We start from the raw sequence: 20,143 nt of genomic DNA on the forward strand, positions 1-20,143 counted from the left end.
TGTGGGATTTGTTAAATGTTGGATGTCCATAATGGTGTATTACACAAGTATAGATTATAATGCATCTAAGTACCAAATGGGGTGACACTTCCCGAAGTACTCTACGCCTCCTCACACACCACTAAACACATCTGCAGATGCTCACTCATGTGGGTGTACACACTTCTCTGTATGTGAGGAGGCATGGGATATTTGTACCCGGGTCTGCGCACATACATTTCAGGGATCACAAGAGCATGCATACATAAACTTCCCACATATCTGTGCACCAGCCTCTGCAGTGGTATCATAACAAGTGTGCACTCCACCTTGAATGAATAATCAGAGGAGCACTCTAACATTTGTTCAATTCCTTGGACTGACGCAGAACTCATGCCTTGACAGTTTGTGTCCCATGAGCAGTTAGATGCATGAACCTTTCACATCTTTCTCCAAGTGATATATATTGCATAGATTTCCATGCTTTGACTATTCCTGCTTTGTACCTTGAAACAATCCTGGCAAAACTTCAGACACGTAACTTTATGTTTAGCTTGTGTGTGTGTGTGTGTGTGTGTGTGTGTGTGTGTGTGTATATGTTCGGTGGCATGTGTAGCTGCAGATACACATGCTATGCATTACTTCCGCCATCTAGTGTTGGAAGTCTTTTTGGAGTCATGGAATCGAGTGACTCCTCCTCTCGGTCATACTGCGCATGGGCATCGACTCCATTGTTAGATTGTTTTCTTTCCGCTGTCTGGTTCAGACGTGTTTCCTCTCGCTCCGAGATTTCGATTTGGAAACCTTAGATAACTTTCTTTGACAGTTGGTATTGTTTCGATCGCATTTCCACCCATAGTAGAACGATAGTACAGTCGTAAACCAAATTTCGTATTTCGGGGCATGAGTGTCCAACTCGGGCCTGTTCGGACCTACCATGTCGAAGCCTGATTGATCGGACTCCATTTCAATTCTGTCCCCGATGCCACGCAAAATTCCCATACACAGACCAACACCTTGTATGTAATCTGTCTCTCTCTCCGGATCACTGAAAGAGGATTGTGAAGCCTGTTGATTGTTTCTATCCAAGAAGACCCTGCGTGACCGGAGAGCCAGGAGACTGGAAATGTGGTTGAAGAGTACAGAGTTTGATACCATGGAGGAAGATCAGACGCAGATGGCAGTTTCCATCCAACACACCGACTCCGAAGAAGACTCAGAGGAAGACAGACTCGTCCCTGCCGGTCAGCACGTGAGTACAGCTGCCCCTAAGCCCACTCCTAAAAAGTCCTTGAAGGCCTTCGGTGAACCACTGCCAGACAGCCATGATTCGACCCACAAGAAAATACTCGTCGACCGACCTTCGGGTTCAGTGCCGAAAAAGGCCACACCTCCTTCGATAACGGAGCCGAGCAAGTCCACCAAAAGCTCAACTTCGACCTGAGCCGACGTTTACACTCTTTCCGAGTCGAAGCCTTGACATCCTGCGTCAGAGCTGAAACAACCGGCTGCATTTTCGGGGCCCAAAAAACTGTCATCTTCGGAGCCGAAAAAGTCTTATGCAGAAGAACAAGGATTTTTGAGCCATCTTAAGCAGAGCTCTAAATCATATGATGAACCGTCCTCTAAATCATTGAAACCATCTGAATATGTTTCTGAGGACACAGAGATTCAACCCATTCTGGAAATCATGGATGAGAGACAATCAAGGATCCATATCCATAAAGAGACTGGCAGAATAATTACTGCACCTCCTCTACAGACTAAGAGAAAGTTGGCTTTTCAAGAACATTTAGATACTGCTCCACCACCAGCAAAGATTTTCAAACGGAAAGAGAAGCCATTACCTATGCATACTTCCCCCCAACTCATTCACCACAACTTTCTTTTTCGCCACCACCCACGAGCCCACCACCTTTGCCTTCGCCAACTCTTTCACAAACATATTCTCATGGTGATACAGTTGATCCTTGGAATCTGTATGATCCAGATCTTATACCTGCTAATTACCCGGACTTTTATCCTTCCAAATCTTCCCCACCAGAAGACACTACTGCATACACGCAGGTTATTTCTCGGGCAGCAGCGTACCACAGGTTACTTATGCACAGTGAGCCTTTGGAAGAGGATTTCCTTATTAATGCCTTATCCTCCACTCACTCACGATACCAGTGCCTCCCACTGCTACCTGGCATGATAAAACATGCAGATGAGATATTCAGTGAGCCGGTTAACGCTAGGGTTTTAACACCCTCACTGACAAAAAATATAAGCCTGCACCTACAGACCCTACATAAGTACCTCCAGACTCAGTGGTTGAGAGTGCCGCTAGAAAAAGGGCCACTAGTCGTCAGTGGATTCCCCTCCCCCTGACAAAGAGTAGGAAATTCGATGCTGCTGGTAAGAGGGTAGCTACACCAGCAGCTAACCAATGGCGAATTGCGAACTCACAAGCCTTGTTAGCAAGGTATGATAAAGCCCACTGGGACAAGATCCAGGAGCTGCAACAACATCTGCCAAAAGAGCACCAAAACAGAGCTCAACAAATTGTTGAGGAGGGTCAGGCCATAAGTAATAACCAAATACGGTCTGCCCTTGATGCTGCAGATACAGCAGCTAGTAGCGTGAATACTGCTGTCACCATACGCAGACATGCATGGCTACGTTCCTCTGGATTTAAGCAAGAAATACAGCAGCAGTATTAAATATGCCTTTTGATTAAAAACAAAAAACAAAAAAACATCTGTTTGGCCCTGAGGTTGACACCACAATAGCAAAACTCAGGAAGGACTCAGACACTGCTAAAGCAATGGGAACCTTATATACAACACCTTACAGAGGCTCCTTTCGTAGGCAGCAATTTAGAGGAGGATTCAAGCCACAATCCACAGAGGCTTCTACCTCCCAGTCTAAACAAGGGCAAAAACAGCAGTACCAGAGAGGGGGATTTAGAGGCTCTTATAGAGGCCAGCACTTTAGAGCCAGAGGCAAATTCCAGGCCTCAAAACAAGTCACTAACCCATCAAAACAGTGACTTATTAACCATGCCACAACCCCACACATCTCCTGTGTGGGGCAGACTGCAGCAATTCCACTCCCAAGGGCATCATATCACCACAGACCAATGGGTACTTTCAATTACCTGCAATGTTATTGCCTAGAATTGATTTCTGCCCCTCCAAACATTCCTCCACGTTATCACAGGTTTTCCCCAGAACACAATGTTCTATTACAAGAAGTAGTACAATCACTACTACTAAAAGATGCAATAGAATTGGTCCCAAAATCTCAACAAGGAACAGGGGTATACTCCCTATACTTCCTCATTCCCAAAAAGGATGGCACTCTCAGACCCATTTTAGACCTCAGATCACTAAATCTATATATCCTGTCAGAATACTTTCACATAGTAACTCTGCAGGACGTCATTCCACTACCACAAAAACAAGATTACATGACTGCATTATACCTCAAAGATGCGTATTTCCATATACACATCCATCCAGCTCACAAAAAATTCCTAAGGTTTGTGGTAGCAGGAAAACATTACCAAATCAAAGTTCTGCCATTCAGCATAACAGCTCCAAGAGTATTCACAAAATGTCTAGCGGTAGTAGCAGGTTACCTAAGAAGACAACACATACACGTCTTTCCTTATCTAGCCGATTGGGAAATAAAATCAAGCAATTTCATACAATGTCAACAACATACTCAATACACAGTAGAGACCCTACATACACTAAGGTTCACTCTCAACTACCAAAAATCCCATCTTCAGCCAGCATAGGTGCAACCTTTCCTAGGTGCTATTCTCAATACGCAAAAAACCTTAGCCTAGCAAAATACACAAAGGATACAAGCTTTCCAAAATCTCATACCACAAATGCAGCCAAATCAACAATACACTGTAAGATTTTTCATGAAACTATTGGGAATGATGGCATCCTACATAGCAATAGTACCCCATGCAAAACTAAACATGAGAACAGTACAACAGTGCCTCTCACAGCAGTGGTCTCAAGCACAGGGTCAATTGCAAGATCTAGAGTTGTTAGACCGCCAAACACAAAGGTCCCTTCAGTGGTGGAACCTCAGCAATTTAATAAAGGGGCGGTCATTTCAAGATCCTGAGCCTCAGAACACAATAACAGCAGATGCATCAATGATAGTTTGGGGCGCTCATCTCAACAACCTTACCATTCAAGGGGAGTGGGATTCAAAACAGCTAAATTATCACATAAACCATTTAGAATTATTAGCTGTGTTCCTTGCCCTAAAAGTGTTTCAACCACTTCTCAAACACAAAAATGTTTTGATAGAAACAGACAATATGACAACCATGTATTACCTAAAGAAACAAGGCGGGACACATTCATGTCAACTGTCCCTTATTGCCCAAACAATATGGGAATGGGCAATTCACAATCACATTCATCTACTAGCAGAATACATCTCAGGAATACACAATCAGCTAGCAGATCTCCTAAGCAGAACACACCAACAGATACACAAATGGGAAATTCCCTCTCAGTACTTTTAAAAGTGGGGGACATCAGAAATAAACCTATTTTAACAAGCGAAAACGCAAAATGCCAAAACTTCGCATCCAGAGACCCACACCCTCTGTCCAAAGGCAATGCTGTGTGGATCAACTGGACAGGGATATTTGCTTATGCTTTTCCCCCTCTCCCACTACTTCCATTTCTGGTCAACAAACTACATCAGACTTCTCTCACCTTGGTACTCATAGCCCCAACGTGGGCACGACAACATTGGTACACAACACTCCTAGACCTGTCAGTAATACCGCATTACAAACTTCCAAACAGACCGGATTTGTTAACACACAACAAATGACAAATCAGACATCCAAATCCCAGTGCTCTCAACTTAGCGATTTGGCCCCTGAAGTCACAGAATTTGGAGACTTGCAACTTCCATTAGAATGCATGGAAGTTCTCAAACAGGTAAGCAAGTCTGCAACTAGGCAATGCTATGCTAACAAATGGAAACAATTTGTTTATTATTGTCACTCTAAAAATACTGACCCACTTACAGCATCAATACAAGATATTGTATGCTATCTACTTCATTTGCATAACTCAAATCTAGCTTTCTCATCCATTAAAATCCATCTTCCTGCCATATCAGCATATTTGCAGACTATACAGCATACCTCACTCTTTAGAGTCCCAGTTATAAACGCCTTCATGGAAGGACTAAAACATATTATTCCACCTACAACACTACCAGTTCCTGCTTGGAATCTAAATATTGTCCTCACAAGACTAATGGGCCCACCCTTTGAACCCATGCATTCCTGTGAGATTCAATTTCTAACCTGGAAAGTTGCTTTCCTAGTAGCGATTACTTCATTAAGAAGAGTTAGTGAAATACAAGCATTCACTCTTGAGGAACCTTTTTTCCAAGTACACAAACATAAAGTATTACTTACAACTAATAAAAAACTTCTGCCAAAGGTTGTTTACCCTTTTCACATTAACCAAACAGTGGAATTGCAAGTCTTCTTCCCACAGCCAGATTCAACCGCAGAAAGAGCCCTTCACACTCTTGACCTTAACAAAGCTCTAATGTATTATGTTGATAGAACAAAAGAATTTAGGAAAACTAAACAACTTTTTGTTGCCTTTCAACAACCACATAAAGGTAATCCTATCTCTAAACAAGGATTAGTTAGATGGATTGTTAAATGTATTCAAACATTTTACATTAAGGCAAAAATAAAACTTTTAGTCACACCTAAAGCACATTCCACTAGGAAAAAAGGTGCATCTATGGCATGTTTAGGAAACATACCAATGGCAGATATACGCAAAGCTGCCACATGATCTACACCACATACATTTACTAAGCATTACGGTGTAGATGTATTTTCAAAGCAACAGGCCAATGTTGGTCAAGCTGTCTTAAAAACAATATTTCAAAAAAATCCAACTCCTAAAGGCTAGCCACTGCAATTTATGGGGAGCACAACTGCTTTGTAGTCTATGCACAGCATGTGTATCTACAGCTACACATGCCATCGAACGGAAAATGTCACTTAACTAAGTGTATATCTGTTCGTGGCATGTAGTGCTGCAGATTCACATGCACCCTCCCTCCTCCCCGGAAGCCTATAGTCTTTGCAGTTTTCTTATTTGTGCATATGTATATACATTTACATTTGCATGGACATCTATTTTTACTTACTATTTTGTATACAACATTTATATTCTTACACTCTATCACTCCTTCCTACACCCTTTTGCGGGAAAACAATCCAACAATGGAGGCGATGCCCATGCGCAGTATGACCGAGAGGAGGAATCACTCGATCCTGTGACTCCAAAGACTTCTTTTAAGAAAAACAACTTTTAACACTCCGAGCCCAACACTAGATGGCCGAAGTAATGCATAGCATGTTAATCTGCAGCACTACATGCCATGAACAGATGTACACTGGTTAAGTGACATTTTCCATATATCTCTCTCTCTCGCTCTCTCTGTGTGTGTGTGTGTATATATATATATATATATATATATATATATATATATATATATATATATATAAAAAATATATATATAAAAAATATATTCTGTGGCATGTGTAGCTGCAGATACACATGCTATGCACAGGTCCTGCCATCTAGTGTTGGGCTTGGAGTGTTACAAGTTGTTTTTCTTCGAAGAAGTCTTTTCGAGTCACGGGACAGAGTGACTCCTCCTTTCCGGCTCTGAACCACAGAAACGAGGAGTTCTGAAGGGCCTGTGTCTGAGCCTTAGTACTGAGAAAAAATGTGCACTGAATGTTAGAATTGATGGATTCTGGCGTGGCTGTGGTGGTTCCTATCAACAGTGGTGTTGGATGCTAGACTTGAGTGCACTGGCTGAGCTGTGTTTTGCTGTTTTGGGTCCAGTATTGGCTTGGCAGTGGGTCTGAATGTTAGAATTGAGTGGCTGTAATGGAAGTGTATGTGAGCGGGTTCCAGTATTGGAATGGAAGTGACCTTGTCGGGGTAAAACTGAGGTGCACTGATGGAGCTGCACCCGAGGTCCTAGTACTGGAACAGCAGAGTGTACTGAGTGGTAGGAAGGAGGTGCTTTGGATGAGCTGCATGGGGGTTGTATTGTATTGTAATGTATTGTAATATTTTTTATATAGCGCTTATTACCCCTGACGAGGCGTCAAAGCGCTTTTCGGTGAGTAGCACGCTACTCCAGAACCCAAAAGGAATTAGTGGTAGATTAGTATAGGGAAACAGGAGTACAGTTTTAGTATTATTATGAGTTAATTTGAGCCGTGCATATGTGAGTTTGTTTGTTGGATTGACTGGAGTAATGGAGGGGTGGAGGAGAGAAGAACCCAGAAGTGTTAATTGGGAGCTTATAGGAATAGGATTTAGGCTTGCGGTGAGTAAAGGGGGGATTGAGGAGCGAAGAGTCTGTGGAAAGGGTCAGGGAGATCATAGTAGCAGGAGGGGTTTTGGATGAGTTAGTGGAGCTGAAAGAGCAGGGACGCCATACAGTGGTTTCCTAGATGACATCAGGTTACATCTGGGGGTTGGGTCTCTGGGTGGGGGAACATTCCTGTATGCTTGTTGGAACAAAAGTGTAGGTAGCAGGTTAATTTACAACACAGGAAAGGTCAGGCACATCTGACTAAGCAGGAATTGTCAAGCAGTCACAGTTCATCCCAAAGTTCATGAAAACAATTTTGTGGTGTGCAGATAACACTGCTAAGGTTGTTGCAGACTCTGATGTAAGAAGCCCTGGGCAGCTAGGCTATAAGCAATAACAAGCCATCCTCCCTTGCTCTCAGCACCACAGGACCATGCTCTGGCAGACATCATGTGTGGGGTTCCCGGCACTGGCAGTGCTAATAGCTTGGAGGGTGTAACCTGCAATGCACTGATGGAGGTGCGCCTGAGATCCAGGTACTGGAGCAGCACAGTGTACTGACTGCGAGATCTGAGGTGCTCTGGCAGACTGCGTGTGTGGGGCTTCTGGCACTGGCACGGCTGAGGGCTTGGAGGGTGTGACCTGCAATGCACTAATGGAGCTGCACCCAAGGTCCAGGTTCTGGAGCAGCACATTGTACTGACTGCGAGATCTGAGGTGCTCTGGAAGACAGCGTCTGTGGGGTTTCTGGCACTGGCACGGCTTGGAGGGTGTGAACTGCGGTGCACTGATGGGAGCTGCACCCGAGGTCCCAGTACTGGAGCAGGAGAGTGTACTGACTGCGAGAACTGAGGTGCTGTGGCACACAGCGTGTGTGGGGTTCCTGGGTCTGGTTCATCTGAGGGCCTGGAGGGTGTGAACTGTGGTGCATCCGAGGTCCCAGTACTGGAGCAGCAGAGTGTACTGACTGTGAACTGAGGTTCTCTGGCAGACAGCATGTGTGGGGTTCCTGGCACTGGCACCGCTGAGGGCTTGGAGGGTGTGGACTGAGGTGCACTGATGGAGCTGTGAGTGGAATCCCAGTATGGAGCAGAAGTGGCCATTGTCTCTAAGGATTGCGGAGCCCTGGTAGAGCTTGGTGCCTAGGCTATAAGCAATTACTAGAGATTCTCCGTTCTCTGTCCATTGTCACCCTTGCCCTTGCAGTGGAGCACCTAGATGCCAAGCTTCGGCAGCATCATTCCCAATATGCCATCAGATGCCCCGACAGGCACATATTAGTAGCAATTTATGCAGACAACGTCACACTATACCATAGGGACCCCCTAAACACAGAGCTTAGAGAAATGGTCCGCTATGGGGCACTATCAGGCATTTAGATTATTTGGCAAAAATCTATTATCTTCCCTTTGAATGTCAATACTCAAGAATTCTAACCAGACTTCCCACTCCAGGGGGGTGGGCTGGGAATATGGCCGCATAGACGTACCGAGCTGCGCTCCGTTCCGGCATTTAATATTCCTTCATAATCCTACCTGACTTGGTGGATCCCCCAAACTCCTACCCAGACGAAGTGATGCTTGGAGTGGAGGAGTGGTGGCGGAGAGCTCTGATCCCGAGGGAAAGCCGAAGCCAATGGGAAATGCAGTGCGCGGACGGAATGGCCTGACCCCAAAATGGGGTCTCCTGTCCCTTGAAAGACTGGTGGTAAAGCCGTGGAAAGTGCGCAGCAGACTGCGAGGGTGGAAACATAAGGAGAGGGGAACCGTACACTGGGTGCCCGAAGCCAGCGAAGAAATCCTGCAGGTAGAGTGCCGGGTGGACTCTGGGCGCCACACCGCCTTTGGAGGAGAACTGGCCACAGAGGAGAGCCAGAGGAAGCACCCCTGAAAGGCAGAGAACACATCGGGCCTGGGTCGTGCGGCAGAGGTCGGGCCCCCCTTCCCAGACATAGAGAGTCCAAAAAGGCGCTGCCGAGGAGGCCCCGCTCTGATGGCGAGTTGGTCCCGAGAAGGCAGACGAGGGCCTTAGCAGTGATAAGTTCTATGAGGGGACTGGGGGAAAGGCTGGCCTATAAACCACAAGGCCCCCCCTCGCCGCCAGGTGTAAAATCAGCAAAAAATCTGCGGGCCTGGAATGGGCGAAGGAGATTGGGTGTGGTGTAAAAATCGTGTGAGTGCCACCCCCACCAGCCCTCCCCCAGCGTAGCCACTCCTGCTCGCTCAGAAAGAGACAGAGGTCAGAACCTACTGTACCTGGAGGTGGAAACCCTTTCCCCGGAAGGATACCAGGATACATCCTGGCCCATGAAGGTATGAGGGCTGTGATAAGGGCACATCCAGCAGAGGAGGAAGATGCCAACTACATGACAAGTTGCACAGACAGGAAGTGATAACCAGAAGGGCCCCTACACAATACTGAGAAGTCACAGGCTTGATAATGCAGCAGTGTTAAAGTTAAACTGCTAAAGTAATCCCAACACAGAACCCACACTGCTATGATGAACACTGAGAAATAGAGGGAGGATGGGGAATGATAAACTTCAAAGGAGGACACGATCAAATAAAATAGTACAGTACATAGTTACCGGCCAGGGAGTGGGAGACCGAGAAGGAGAGAGATAACGAAGCCCTGATGAAAGGCCACATGCAAAAGATACTAAAAAAATCTTGGAAGCTATACAAGGGACCAGAATGGCCCTCGAAAGTAAAAACAACACTATGGCTATGGACATTAATCACCTACAACTACACCTATGGAAGGATACAAAGAGGGTCACATCAACCAAAGGAGAGGTCATTAAACTCAGAGACAAAGTACAAACATTTCAAGCTGCTGTGGACAAGCTCCAATCTGCGGCAACTCAAATGGAAGTCCTAGTGGAGGATGCGGAGTGCCGCTTCCGCAGGAATAATCTACGATTCCTCTTTTTCCCGGAGAAGGCGGAAGGCCCATCAGCTGAAGTGTTCCTAGAGGAATGGATACAGAAAGCTCTGAACCCAATCCAAATGTCAAACGTGTCTCATTTGAGAGGGCTTATAGAACTCTGCCTCCCCCTCCCAGGCCAGGAGCACCCCCAAAGGACCATTGTGGCTCAAATTTCAATCACAGGGACAGAGATGCAATTCTCCAGCATGTTAGAGTGCATGCCCCCCGCTATGAAGAGAAAGAAATCCATATTTACCCGGACTATACAAACAAAGTCCAAGACCTTCACAACTGTTTCCTGGGGGTCAAGGCTGCGGGATCATGACATTCGCTACAGCATGATGATTCTCTGCTAAGCTCATGGTACAACATGCGGCAAGGATTCTGTTCTTTGAGATCCCTAGCGAAGCAATGGAATGGATGGATTCCATAGGACTGAAACAGGCTTCATCCAACCAGGACCGGAATGGCACGCAAAAAAAGGATTGGAGACATCCGATGCACCGCAGAACACCCTCATCACACTCAAAATTTGCTCTGGGCGACAGACCCGTAGGATGAATAGTGGTCACGGAAGATGGTATTCTGAGAGCTGAACCTAGCCCCCTGGAAAGGAGGAACACCTTCTCGCTGCTCACCTTGACATATGACAGACAAAAAGAGTGAGTCGACTGCTAGATGGTCACGGATAATGATTAGTGGGACTGTGAATGGCCTCTGGCATAAACTAAGAGTCACGAAGAAACAGCACTATGCGAAGGTGGCCGAGGTGTTCTGAAAATGGGACTGATCCTGGAGGCAGACTTGAAAATGGGTCCACCAGTCAAATTTAAGTTACTATAGCAGGATACACTGGGAGCCTGGCCCATGCACAGGGAACGGTCCTCTGGTGGGGACTTGAGCTGGACATGGGTTCAGGCGTACTGGTCAGATTGTTCATATAGCAGTTAATAACAAGTATTTAGTTTTGACTTAAGGGGATATGATCAAGAGAGTGGGGCGGGGCTAGCAGTCCTCTTGCTTACCGTTGAGCTGGAAGGCATGCGTGGCCACTGCCTGAGGGTGGGACTGGAACAGTTCTCTTATGGGGTTTTTATGTAGAATTACAAATATATTGTCTGCGTTCTTGAAGTTAGGGTGTTTTGGGGGGGAAGGAGGGGACTACCATGCTGGAGGACCTAGTGCCAGTTTCCCGCCTAAACAGTGAGATTACCCCACAGTTATTGACAAATGAAGGGGTCAGGGACCGATTATGAAAATATGACCTGGAATGTACATGGTCTCAATAATTATGTTAAACTTAACCGCATTTATGCCTACCTGAGGATATATAGGGTATTGTTTGCCTTACTGCAAGAAACACATTTGTGGAGGCACTGTATAAAATATATACGGAGACGTTGGAGGGGACAGCTGCATGCTACCTCTTATTTGGGTTTCGCACAGGGTGCTTTGATATGGGTTGCTCCAGCAGTCCCCTTCAAACTCATCCGAACATGCATTGATGAGGAGGGCAGATATGCAATGATTGAAGGAATGCTTGATGCCCATCTCGTAAGCTTAGTGAATGTATGTGTTCCGAATGTAGATGATGGGGATTTCTTAGGGGCGATGCTAGGGAAACTACATCCCTCCCTGGATGCAGGGATTATAATGGCAGGGGATTTTACCTGTGTTTTAAATGCCGAACTATATAGAACCTCACCCCGCCAAGGAAGCAAGCCTAGGACAGTGGCAGCCCTGAGACTGTTACAGGGTAGTAGTCTCTGCCCAGTAGATATCTGGAGAAGTCGAAACCCAACCCCTCAAGTGTACTCCTGTTACTCCCCAGCATCTGAAACCTATAGTCGCATGGACTATGTGTTTGCACAGACATCTGAGGCACAATATATTACCGAGGCTCAATACCCGGCGAGATACTTGTCTGACCCTCCATCTCGCCAGACCGCTCTATCTCGCCAGACCACTCTCCATTGGTTGTTACAAATACCATTGTGGTGACTGAATTCCCCATCGCTTAAAGACCCGGTATTTAGAGACCAATTTGAACAGGGTTTTTCAAGTTATTTCGAGTACAATTGGGAGTCCACAAATAGGCGCGTCATGGAGTGGGATGCGATGAATGTACAGTAGTAGAGAGAGGGGCCTGCTTATCAGCTACAAAGGGTATAAAAAATGCATTGGAAAAGGAACTATGCATGCAGGAAAGGGAGCTGGCCATATCTGATAGGTCCCTTTTGGAGGGGAACGTAGACAGTAGGCAGTGAAATGCAGAGACAGAAAGTAGTAGAGGTATGGGACCGGCTGAATAAGCACATTAAATCAGCCAATCGCAGACAATGGTACCTGGAGGGTGATAAATCCAGGCGCCTATTGGCGTGTCTCATAAAAATGGATAACCAACCCCAGCCAATTCTCGAGATACACAATATGCATGGAACCCTAGTGTACACACAACAGACCATTAACAAGGTTTTTTGCATCACATTTAAGAGGGGTCTACGAGGAAGACCAGAGGGTAGTAGATGGTCGAGAGATAAATGCGTATCTGCAGACTCTTACTCTTCCGTGTCTGGCCCCAGAGGACAGTGAGACCCTAGCGGGCCTGATCAATAGAACAGAACTTCTGGAGGTGATACAGGGATTAAAACCTGCAAAGTCGCAGAATTTTATTGCCACATATTTGAAACAATGGTAGATAGACTGCTAGAGGTCTATGTTGAGGCCTTGGAGAAGGGGGACTTGCTGGGATCCATGAAGAAGCCCTCATACTGGTGATCCCAAAGCTGGATAAACACCCGACTGAGCCAGGCTCTTTTTGGCCCATTTCCATTTTGAACGTTACCTCAAGGAGCTCAGCCACGTATTGGTGACACGTTTGTTGCCCTTTTTCCCGCATTTGGTATATGAGGACCAGTCGGGGTTTATACCACGTAGGAATACTCTGCATAATATTTGCAGACTGGCCCATGTTGTTCACTCATTGAGGGAGGTAGCTAATGACTATGCCTTAGCCTTACTGGATGCACAGCCGGCGTTTGATACAGTCCGCTGGAGCTGTATCTGGAGGGTGCTCAATGCGATGGGTCTGGGCCCGCAATACGTTAACTGGATAAAGCTACTATATACGACTCCATAGGCTAGGGTATGTACAGGCCATACAGTCTCGGCGGCAATAGAACTTTCAACGTGGTACCTGGCAGGGTTGTCCCTTGTCGCCTCTGATCTTTGCTCTAGCTGTGGAGCCTTTGGCGTGTCGGCTCAGGCAGAGGCTCTGCGGCTGGGGTATTCGTGTGGGAACACTGGAGCATTTTGTCTCCCTTCATGTGGACGACGCATTGCTTTATTTACAAAAAACAGCTGAATCGGTTCCGCTGATGTTGGCTGAACTAGAGACCTCTGGGCTTAGGGTGAATAGAGCAATATCTTTCCTCTTCCCTTTATGGGGACTGATCAGCTCCTCTGTGGTACAGTTCCCAAAAGTAGACTTACCCTGGTAATTGATAGAGTATGTTAGCTGGGAATGTTTATAGCATTAGATGAGGGCACAACATATGAGATGAATGTGGGTAGAGTAGTTGAGGGACTGCGGAGATCCATCCAGTTTTGGAATACACCGAAATTGTCCATGATGGGCAGGATAGCCCTTATGAAGATGGTGGTGTTGCTACAATGCCTTTACATCATGCAGGGCAATTTTTATGAAATAACGAGAACAACTTTCCTTGAACTGGATTCATTCCTGGTGGAACTACTGTGGAACGGACAGAGGTATAGGGTGAGTCTTGCCAACTGCGAAGGGAATGGAAGCGAGGGGGCCTTGAGATACCGGACCTAGAACTATACTTTTTAACCTCTCAGCTTCGGCACGCCATAAGCTGGTTAGATACAGACCCTAACTGGGAACGCTCCTTATTGATCACCACTGACACTATACAGCTGCTCGGATGTTATTAATGAGAGGGAGGGCTCTTCCAGATACCTGCCCCCACCTGATTCGCCTAAACTATAGAAGAGGACAGTACAAACAATAATAACACCTTACGCCCCTGATCTGGATATATGGATCCTACCTCCCTTTACGCAGATACAGAACTCAATGTCAGTGGAGAGATGGCAACAGGTTGGCTGTTTAACGCTAGCCGACCTGTACTTGAGTGGGAGATTTAAATCCATTCAGGTCGCTATAGAACCTTCAGATTAGGCAGGGGACAGTTCCTCCAATATGCCAAAATTCCAGCCACAGCAAGACGGTTATGGCAGACGTTCCCGGAAGCCCCAGACCCAACTCATACGGTGCATTGTATGTTGTCAAAGGCGGGAGGCGTTAAGAGCTGATAGACCAGTTAAACAGCTGAAAATAGAGGAGAAATGGAGACGGTTAGCGAGGAACCGCTCTCCCACGAGAATTGGTCTCAAATTCACAAATAGGTTCGGAAGGTGTCAGTCTGTGCTACGTTCAAACAAGTACAATACAATGCCGTACATATGACCTACCTCTCTCTCCCAAAAGACTCCACACAGTGTACCCGATACATGATTCTCAGTGTCCTCAAACATCTACATTTAGAAGCTGACTTTTTGCATACGACTTGGCAGTGCCAAAGGTTATGCAGTTATTGGAGCGATGTAGTGGACCAGATTAGGGCAACCACTGGATGGGAAATCCCCTTAACTACTAGCTGCTGACTCCGAGGACTGTAGTCTTGCAATCAGAAGCAACAGCTAGCAGGCGATTTGCAGTACAGGGCTTCAAGGTGGGTAAGAGAAGAACCGCAATACATTGGATGAGTGAAGGGGCCCCAACTAAGGACTGCTGTCGGGGACTCTGTGTTTGAATTATCCCACATTTTTGTCTATCTTTTTCCAAAAGATTTTGTAATATGACAGTAACTCCCAGCCAGAGGCTGGTCAGTAATGTTGTTAATAAGATTTGCATGAACACTGTTGACTCCGTGATGTATATGTGCGCAGGAAACATTAATAAACAAATAAATCAAAATAAAAAACATTCTCACTCCAGTGGTGTGATACTGGTTTCAGATATTTGGGTATATAGATCTCTAGGAGTAAAGAAGACCTCATGCAGGCAAACTGCAGCACTTTGCTATCGGACATGATGGACAGGGTCTCCCGCTGGATTTCAATGCCCCTGTCCATGGCGGGACCGGCTCGACACTTCTTCAAATTGCTCACGTCACAGTTGATTTAGCTGACCTGGGCAGGAAAACCTCCAAGAATGCAGTGGGGACATCTCACTCAGCCTTTTGAAAGGGTAAGGTTTGAGGCTCCAGACATGGAACTCTACTATGTATGCATTCAGGTGCATCATGCTGTCTATATGTATAATCTGCCCCCATGCGTGCCACACCTGGCCACTGAACACGGCTACATGGCTCTGGCTCCCCTTGCTGCATATTTAGAGCCTCACACATATATGTTAACCCCCTCCCTGACTACCGTTGCCTGCACAAATGCAGCATGGGAAAAAATGGCTAAAAAGGTGGGCAAACTGCTCATCTACTCACCCTCCCTTCTAATTAGATATCAGGCCTCCCTACCAGTGAAGCATGAAATTAGCTGCTGAAATATGCTGGAGGAGATGGGGTCTGCACTCGGGGAGACCTATACAACGAAGGAGGATTTGTTACTTATGTTACACATATTTCTATAAATCAGATTATGGCTTGAGATCAAGACGGCGACTCCAAATTTTCTTCGGGAATCATTCCCACATTAAACACCTTACACACACTACTCAACTCTGCAGGGCCCCACACTTAGTATCCATCCATTACCACACAGCACATTGGGAGTCGGCAGATGTGAGGGACAGATCCTGAGAGAGTTGGGATATGTAACTTGAAAACCCCTTTTCCGATGCTCAGTGGTTGTGTTGTTGTCATCAAACATGGCAAATAGCCTTCAGCAATACTCTTCATAATTTATTATAAATGTATACATAGAATGTATTATACTCCTGCATGGCTATATAGATACCAGCACTGTGCAGATGGCAGATGCGAAAGGTGCGGAGCAGAAAGGGCAGACTTCCTTCATCTTGCCTGGGACTGCCCCTAATTCGCTTCTACGGGCTGGACGTTGAGCAGGCATTGACCCTTATGATTGCCAGCCCGATCACTCTTACATCACTGATGGCAGTGCTGGGATACACTGGGGAGACAGAGGTGGCATTTAGGAGAGATGTCTCATTCGGCCTGCTTTTTGCCTAGAGACAAGTGACCTGTAAATAGGGAAGAGGCAGATTACCGAAATTTAAGGAATGGCTGCAAGTTTTGATATATTGTAGAGACCAGCTTAACACATATGCATTAAGCAGTGGTGAAATCGGGAGACCTATACTTCAATAAGATTTTCCTGAGTCTGGATGAGCTCACAAATGCCACAAAGTGCATCTCCTTGGATATTTTCATAAATTAAAGACTAAAGAGTGCGCCAACAGCGTTGATGCCAGAGTTTTCTGCTGAGCCAATGCCCAGCAGAGCACTGGACACACTTCTTGTGACTATTTTGATGACACAATTGATTTCCACGTTCTGTAGAGCTGAGCTTGATGATGCACCAGATCCAGATCATTCTGCATGCATTAAATGGAGGCAGAGATGGGCCTTGAGATACCAGAGCAACTGGGGACCTTCTGCTGCCCACACCGTCATGATATCCCTGAGTAGCAGGTCCCATATTATATACCACTAAATACTGCTACAGGCCTATCTCACCCCCGTATCGGGTATACTTCAGGAGGTATGCCAAAGAGCTGTGCGGTTCCTCCTTGGTGAGGACATCGGTGTGCAATGCATAGTGCCCCTTTTATCTCCGTCAATGTCATTTATGAGTTATTTGTTGCAAAGTTCGTAGACTTGAATAGCATTCGTTTTTTAGTGGTGATGCAACCATTTGATAGGTAGAATCATTGAGAGCCTTGGGTTGTTCGTAATGTTTCTTGGATGTTGGGGACAGTGTGTGTGAAGTAGGTCGTAGTCAAAGGGGAGAGTGCGCTTTGATAGGTGTTGTGCTGTCCTTGTTTTGAGACAGGAGAGTCTTTACTGAGATGTAGCAGGACTTGATGAGGAGCGCTATGTTCTGTTTCAGAAATTCTCCTGCCGGTTGAGGAGATGTGAAGATGTGGTCTCTGCCCCTGTGAGATACCTATGTGTGCCGGGTACAGCATAGCGTAAAGGATTCCAGCTTGCCTCAATTTTTGTTTGATGGAGACAAATTCTTGTGAGCTTCCTGCACTTCGATTGTGAAGTCTGGAACGATACTGTGTTACCCTCAAACTGTAAGTGGTGTTTATCGTGTGCTATTCGTAGAACTGTATCTCGGTCTCGATAATTCAGAAATCTGTGGATTATCGGCCAAAGTGGGGAGCCGGTGGTGGTCCGGTCATGATTGCCTGATGTGCTCATTCCATGATTAGCATCTTGGCGAATGCATCTGGGCCACATATGACAATAAAGAGGCGCTCCACAAACCCCTCTACTTGACCAGTGGTGGTGGATTCAGGAATTTCTATGATTTGTATGTTATTTCTACTTGATCGTGCATCCAATTCTTCATTTTTTGCTAGTATCACTTAGAGCACTTTTCCCACATTTAATAACTTTTCCTCCCGAGCAGCTACCATATCTTCCACTGCTCAGATTCTATTTTCTGTTTCTGCCATGCGGCCATCTTCTCTTTCCAGTATTTGGTTGAAAATATCCGTTCTGGCGCACATGCCATCATTTTACTTCCTATGGATGACAGACTTTGTAGCATAGCTTTGAGTAGGGATGTCATATCTGTCGCTTCCGTAGAGCCTCCACTTGGTGAATCTTCTACAACATAGGCTAAACGCTGTCGCCCAGGGTGCAGATGGATTTACATGATTCAAATTGTAGCTTGGCTTGTCTGCCATCAGCTTTCCCCATCATCGCCGTGCTTGGAATGTTGCTGAGTAAGAGCTTAAGGGCAGTGATGCTGACTGCTACCTCTTGGCCAGGTGAGCGGTATGAAGTGCTGCGCCTGGGTCCTGCCACACCTCATCCAGAGAAGCACGAGTTTCCCAGCGGCCGAGAGAGGCAGAAGAATTCTCACACCACCACTGGGTAGGAGGAGACAGGCCGTATTTTTGTCTTGCTACTGAGAGTATAATCTGGTCCAATTGCAGCATCTATGCATCACCATTGGATGCATCAGCTAGGAGATAGATCTGAGTAGTGATGGCCAGCTGTAAGATTCAGGTATGGGGTATGCCCTGTGGTTGGGGCATTCGCACCCCTTATGTCCAGTAGGGCCATATAGTGGGGGCCCGGTTGTTTGATTGCGTTAACGGAATGCCACCCGCAGTGGTTGCAGCCTCAAAGCATTTGTATAATAGTGGGAGCAGAGTTTCTAACACGAGTGTCAGATGGCTGCCTTCATAGTTGCTGCTGGTACCCTGCACAGGCAGTATGGGCCTTCCCCCCCCCCCCCCCCCCTTCCCCCCCCCTTTTCCCAGTTGCTTGCAAGTGGGTTTTTACAGCAGTCTCCCAACGTTTTTGCCAAGTATTAATAAAGGGGAGATCTCCTTCATGCTCAGTTGGGCAAATTCCAGGTGGCCGACAAATGAGCGGAGGCCCGCACCCCCGCAGAGTCGTCTCAGCCTCCGCCTGCCACAGCCTAATTCTCAGGAGGCCTGGTAATTAGCAGCAGGTAGCCCAGTGATGAAGTGGCTCCGTTTCCTGAAGCTTCAGGGGCTGCGAAGTAGTCTGCAAGGGTAAGTCAGTCAGCCAGCCGTGATTGCAGATGCACAGGAGAGGGGCCCTTACAGTTTTTCCTGCGCCTTGTCTTTAATACCAAGGCCGGCCCCAAACAGATGAACCGCGAGGCCGCGGTTCTTCGATTGTGGCCGTCTTTCCCCAGCACCTTCTCACCAGCCTTGCTCTCTCCAGCTCCCAACTCGCTCTCAATTCAGCGGCTGCCTGTAGTAGAGAGCTGCTCTGTTGTGCTGTTGTTACTGCACTGCACTGCCCCTCCAGTCACATCACTCACCGCTACGTAGCCACCATTTCTGACTGCCTCTCACACAGACCACCATGTTAATCGCAGGGGCGGGAGGTCACACACTTCTGCTAATGCTCCAGTTTTGCCTTCATCATAGAGTGGGAGGTGGCTCGCACACAACCCATAATGACAGCTCTTCCAAAATCAATGCAGTTTGGCTGATAAGTTTGATGTTTGGGGCAGGAAATTATCAAAGAAAGGGCACGGACCGCAGGAGCCTCACGCCCGTGTGGCCATTTTGCTCACCAGCTCTCCAGCACCCCACCTCCCCTCCCTCACAGTGGACATATTTAGCGAGTATGGTGGTGGTACACCACCTAAAAGTGCTCTTAGCGATGTGGGTGCCATTGAATTCATCTTGATCACCACATGTGGTATGAACATTCTCTGGCATTACCAGTAATGTGCAAGATGCGCTTGGGCGCAGAGGTAGTACAGCTCTGGGTCAAGAGTTTGAAACCCCGCACCGGGGTTAAACAGCACTGTAAGTGTATAATTCCCTATTCAGGTCTGTTTGTTGGCTATGGTTAGTTTTGTGAACTGAAAGTGTTTCTAAGAGAAAAGGCATCTAGTGAGTGATAATGGGATATTAATAAATAGGAAGAGTAGTTTGGGCAGCAGCACCATTTTTATAAGTCTTATTCTACCAGCCAGTGTCAGAGGGAGAGTGATCCAAAAACACCAGGTCTGTGATCTTGCTGAGCTTTCGCCCATGTCTGTCTTTAACAAGTCCATGCCCTGGGTGACCCACCCCCCCAAGTATTTCACTGCGCTATCACACCACTCCGAA

General features: G+C 46.5%; 1 protein-coding gene across 4 annotated transcripts in view; it reads left to right on the top strand.

Annotated features, from left to right (window-relative positions):
- SLX4 (SLX4 structure-specific endonuclease subunit) overlaps positions 1-20,143 on the top strand; it is a 391,720-nt gene that overhangs the window by 107,868 nt on the left and 263,709 nt on the right. The window lies entirely within an intron of this gene.

Source organism: Pleurodeles waltl, chromosome 10 (assembly GCF_031143425.1).
Source record: "Pleurodeles waltl isolate 20211129_DDA chromosome 10, aPleWal1.hap1.20221129, whole genome shotgun sequence".
In the NCBI taxonomy this organism is placed as follows: domain Eukaryota; kingdom Metazoa; phylum Chordata; class Amphibia; order Caudata; family Salamandridae; genus Pleurodeles; species Pleurodeles waltl.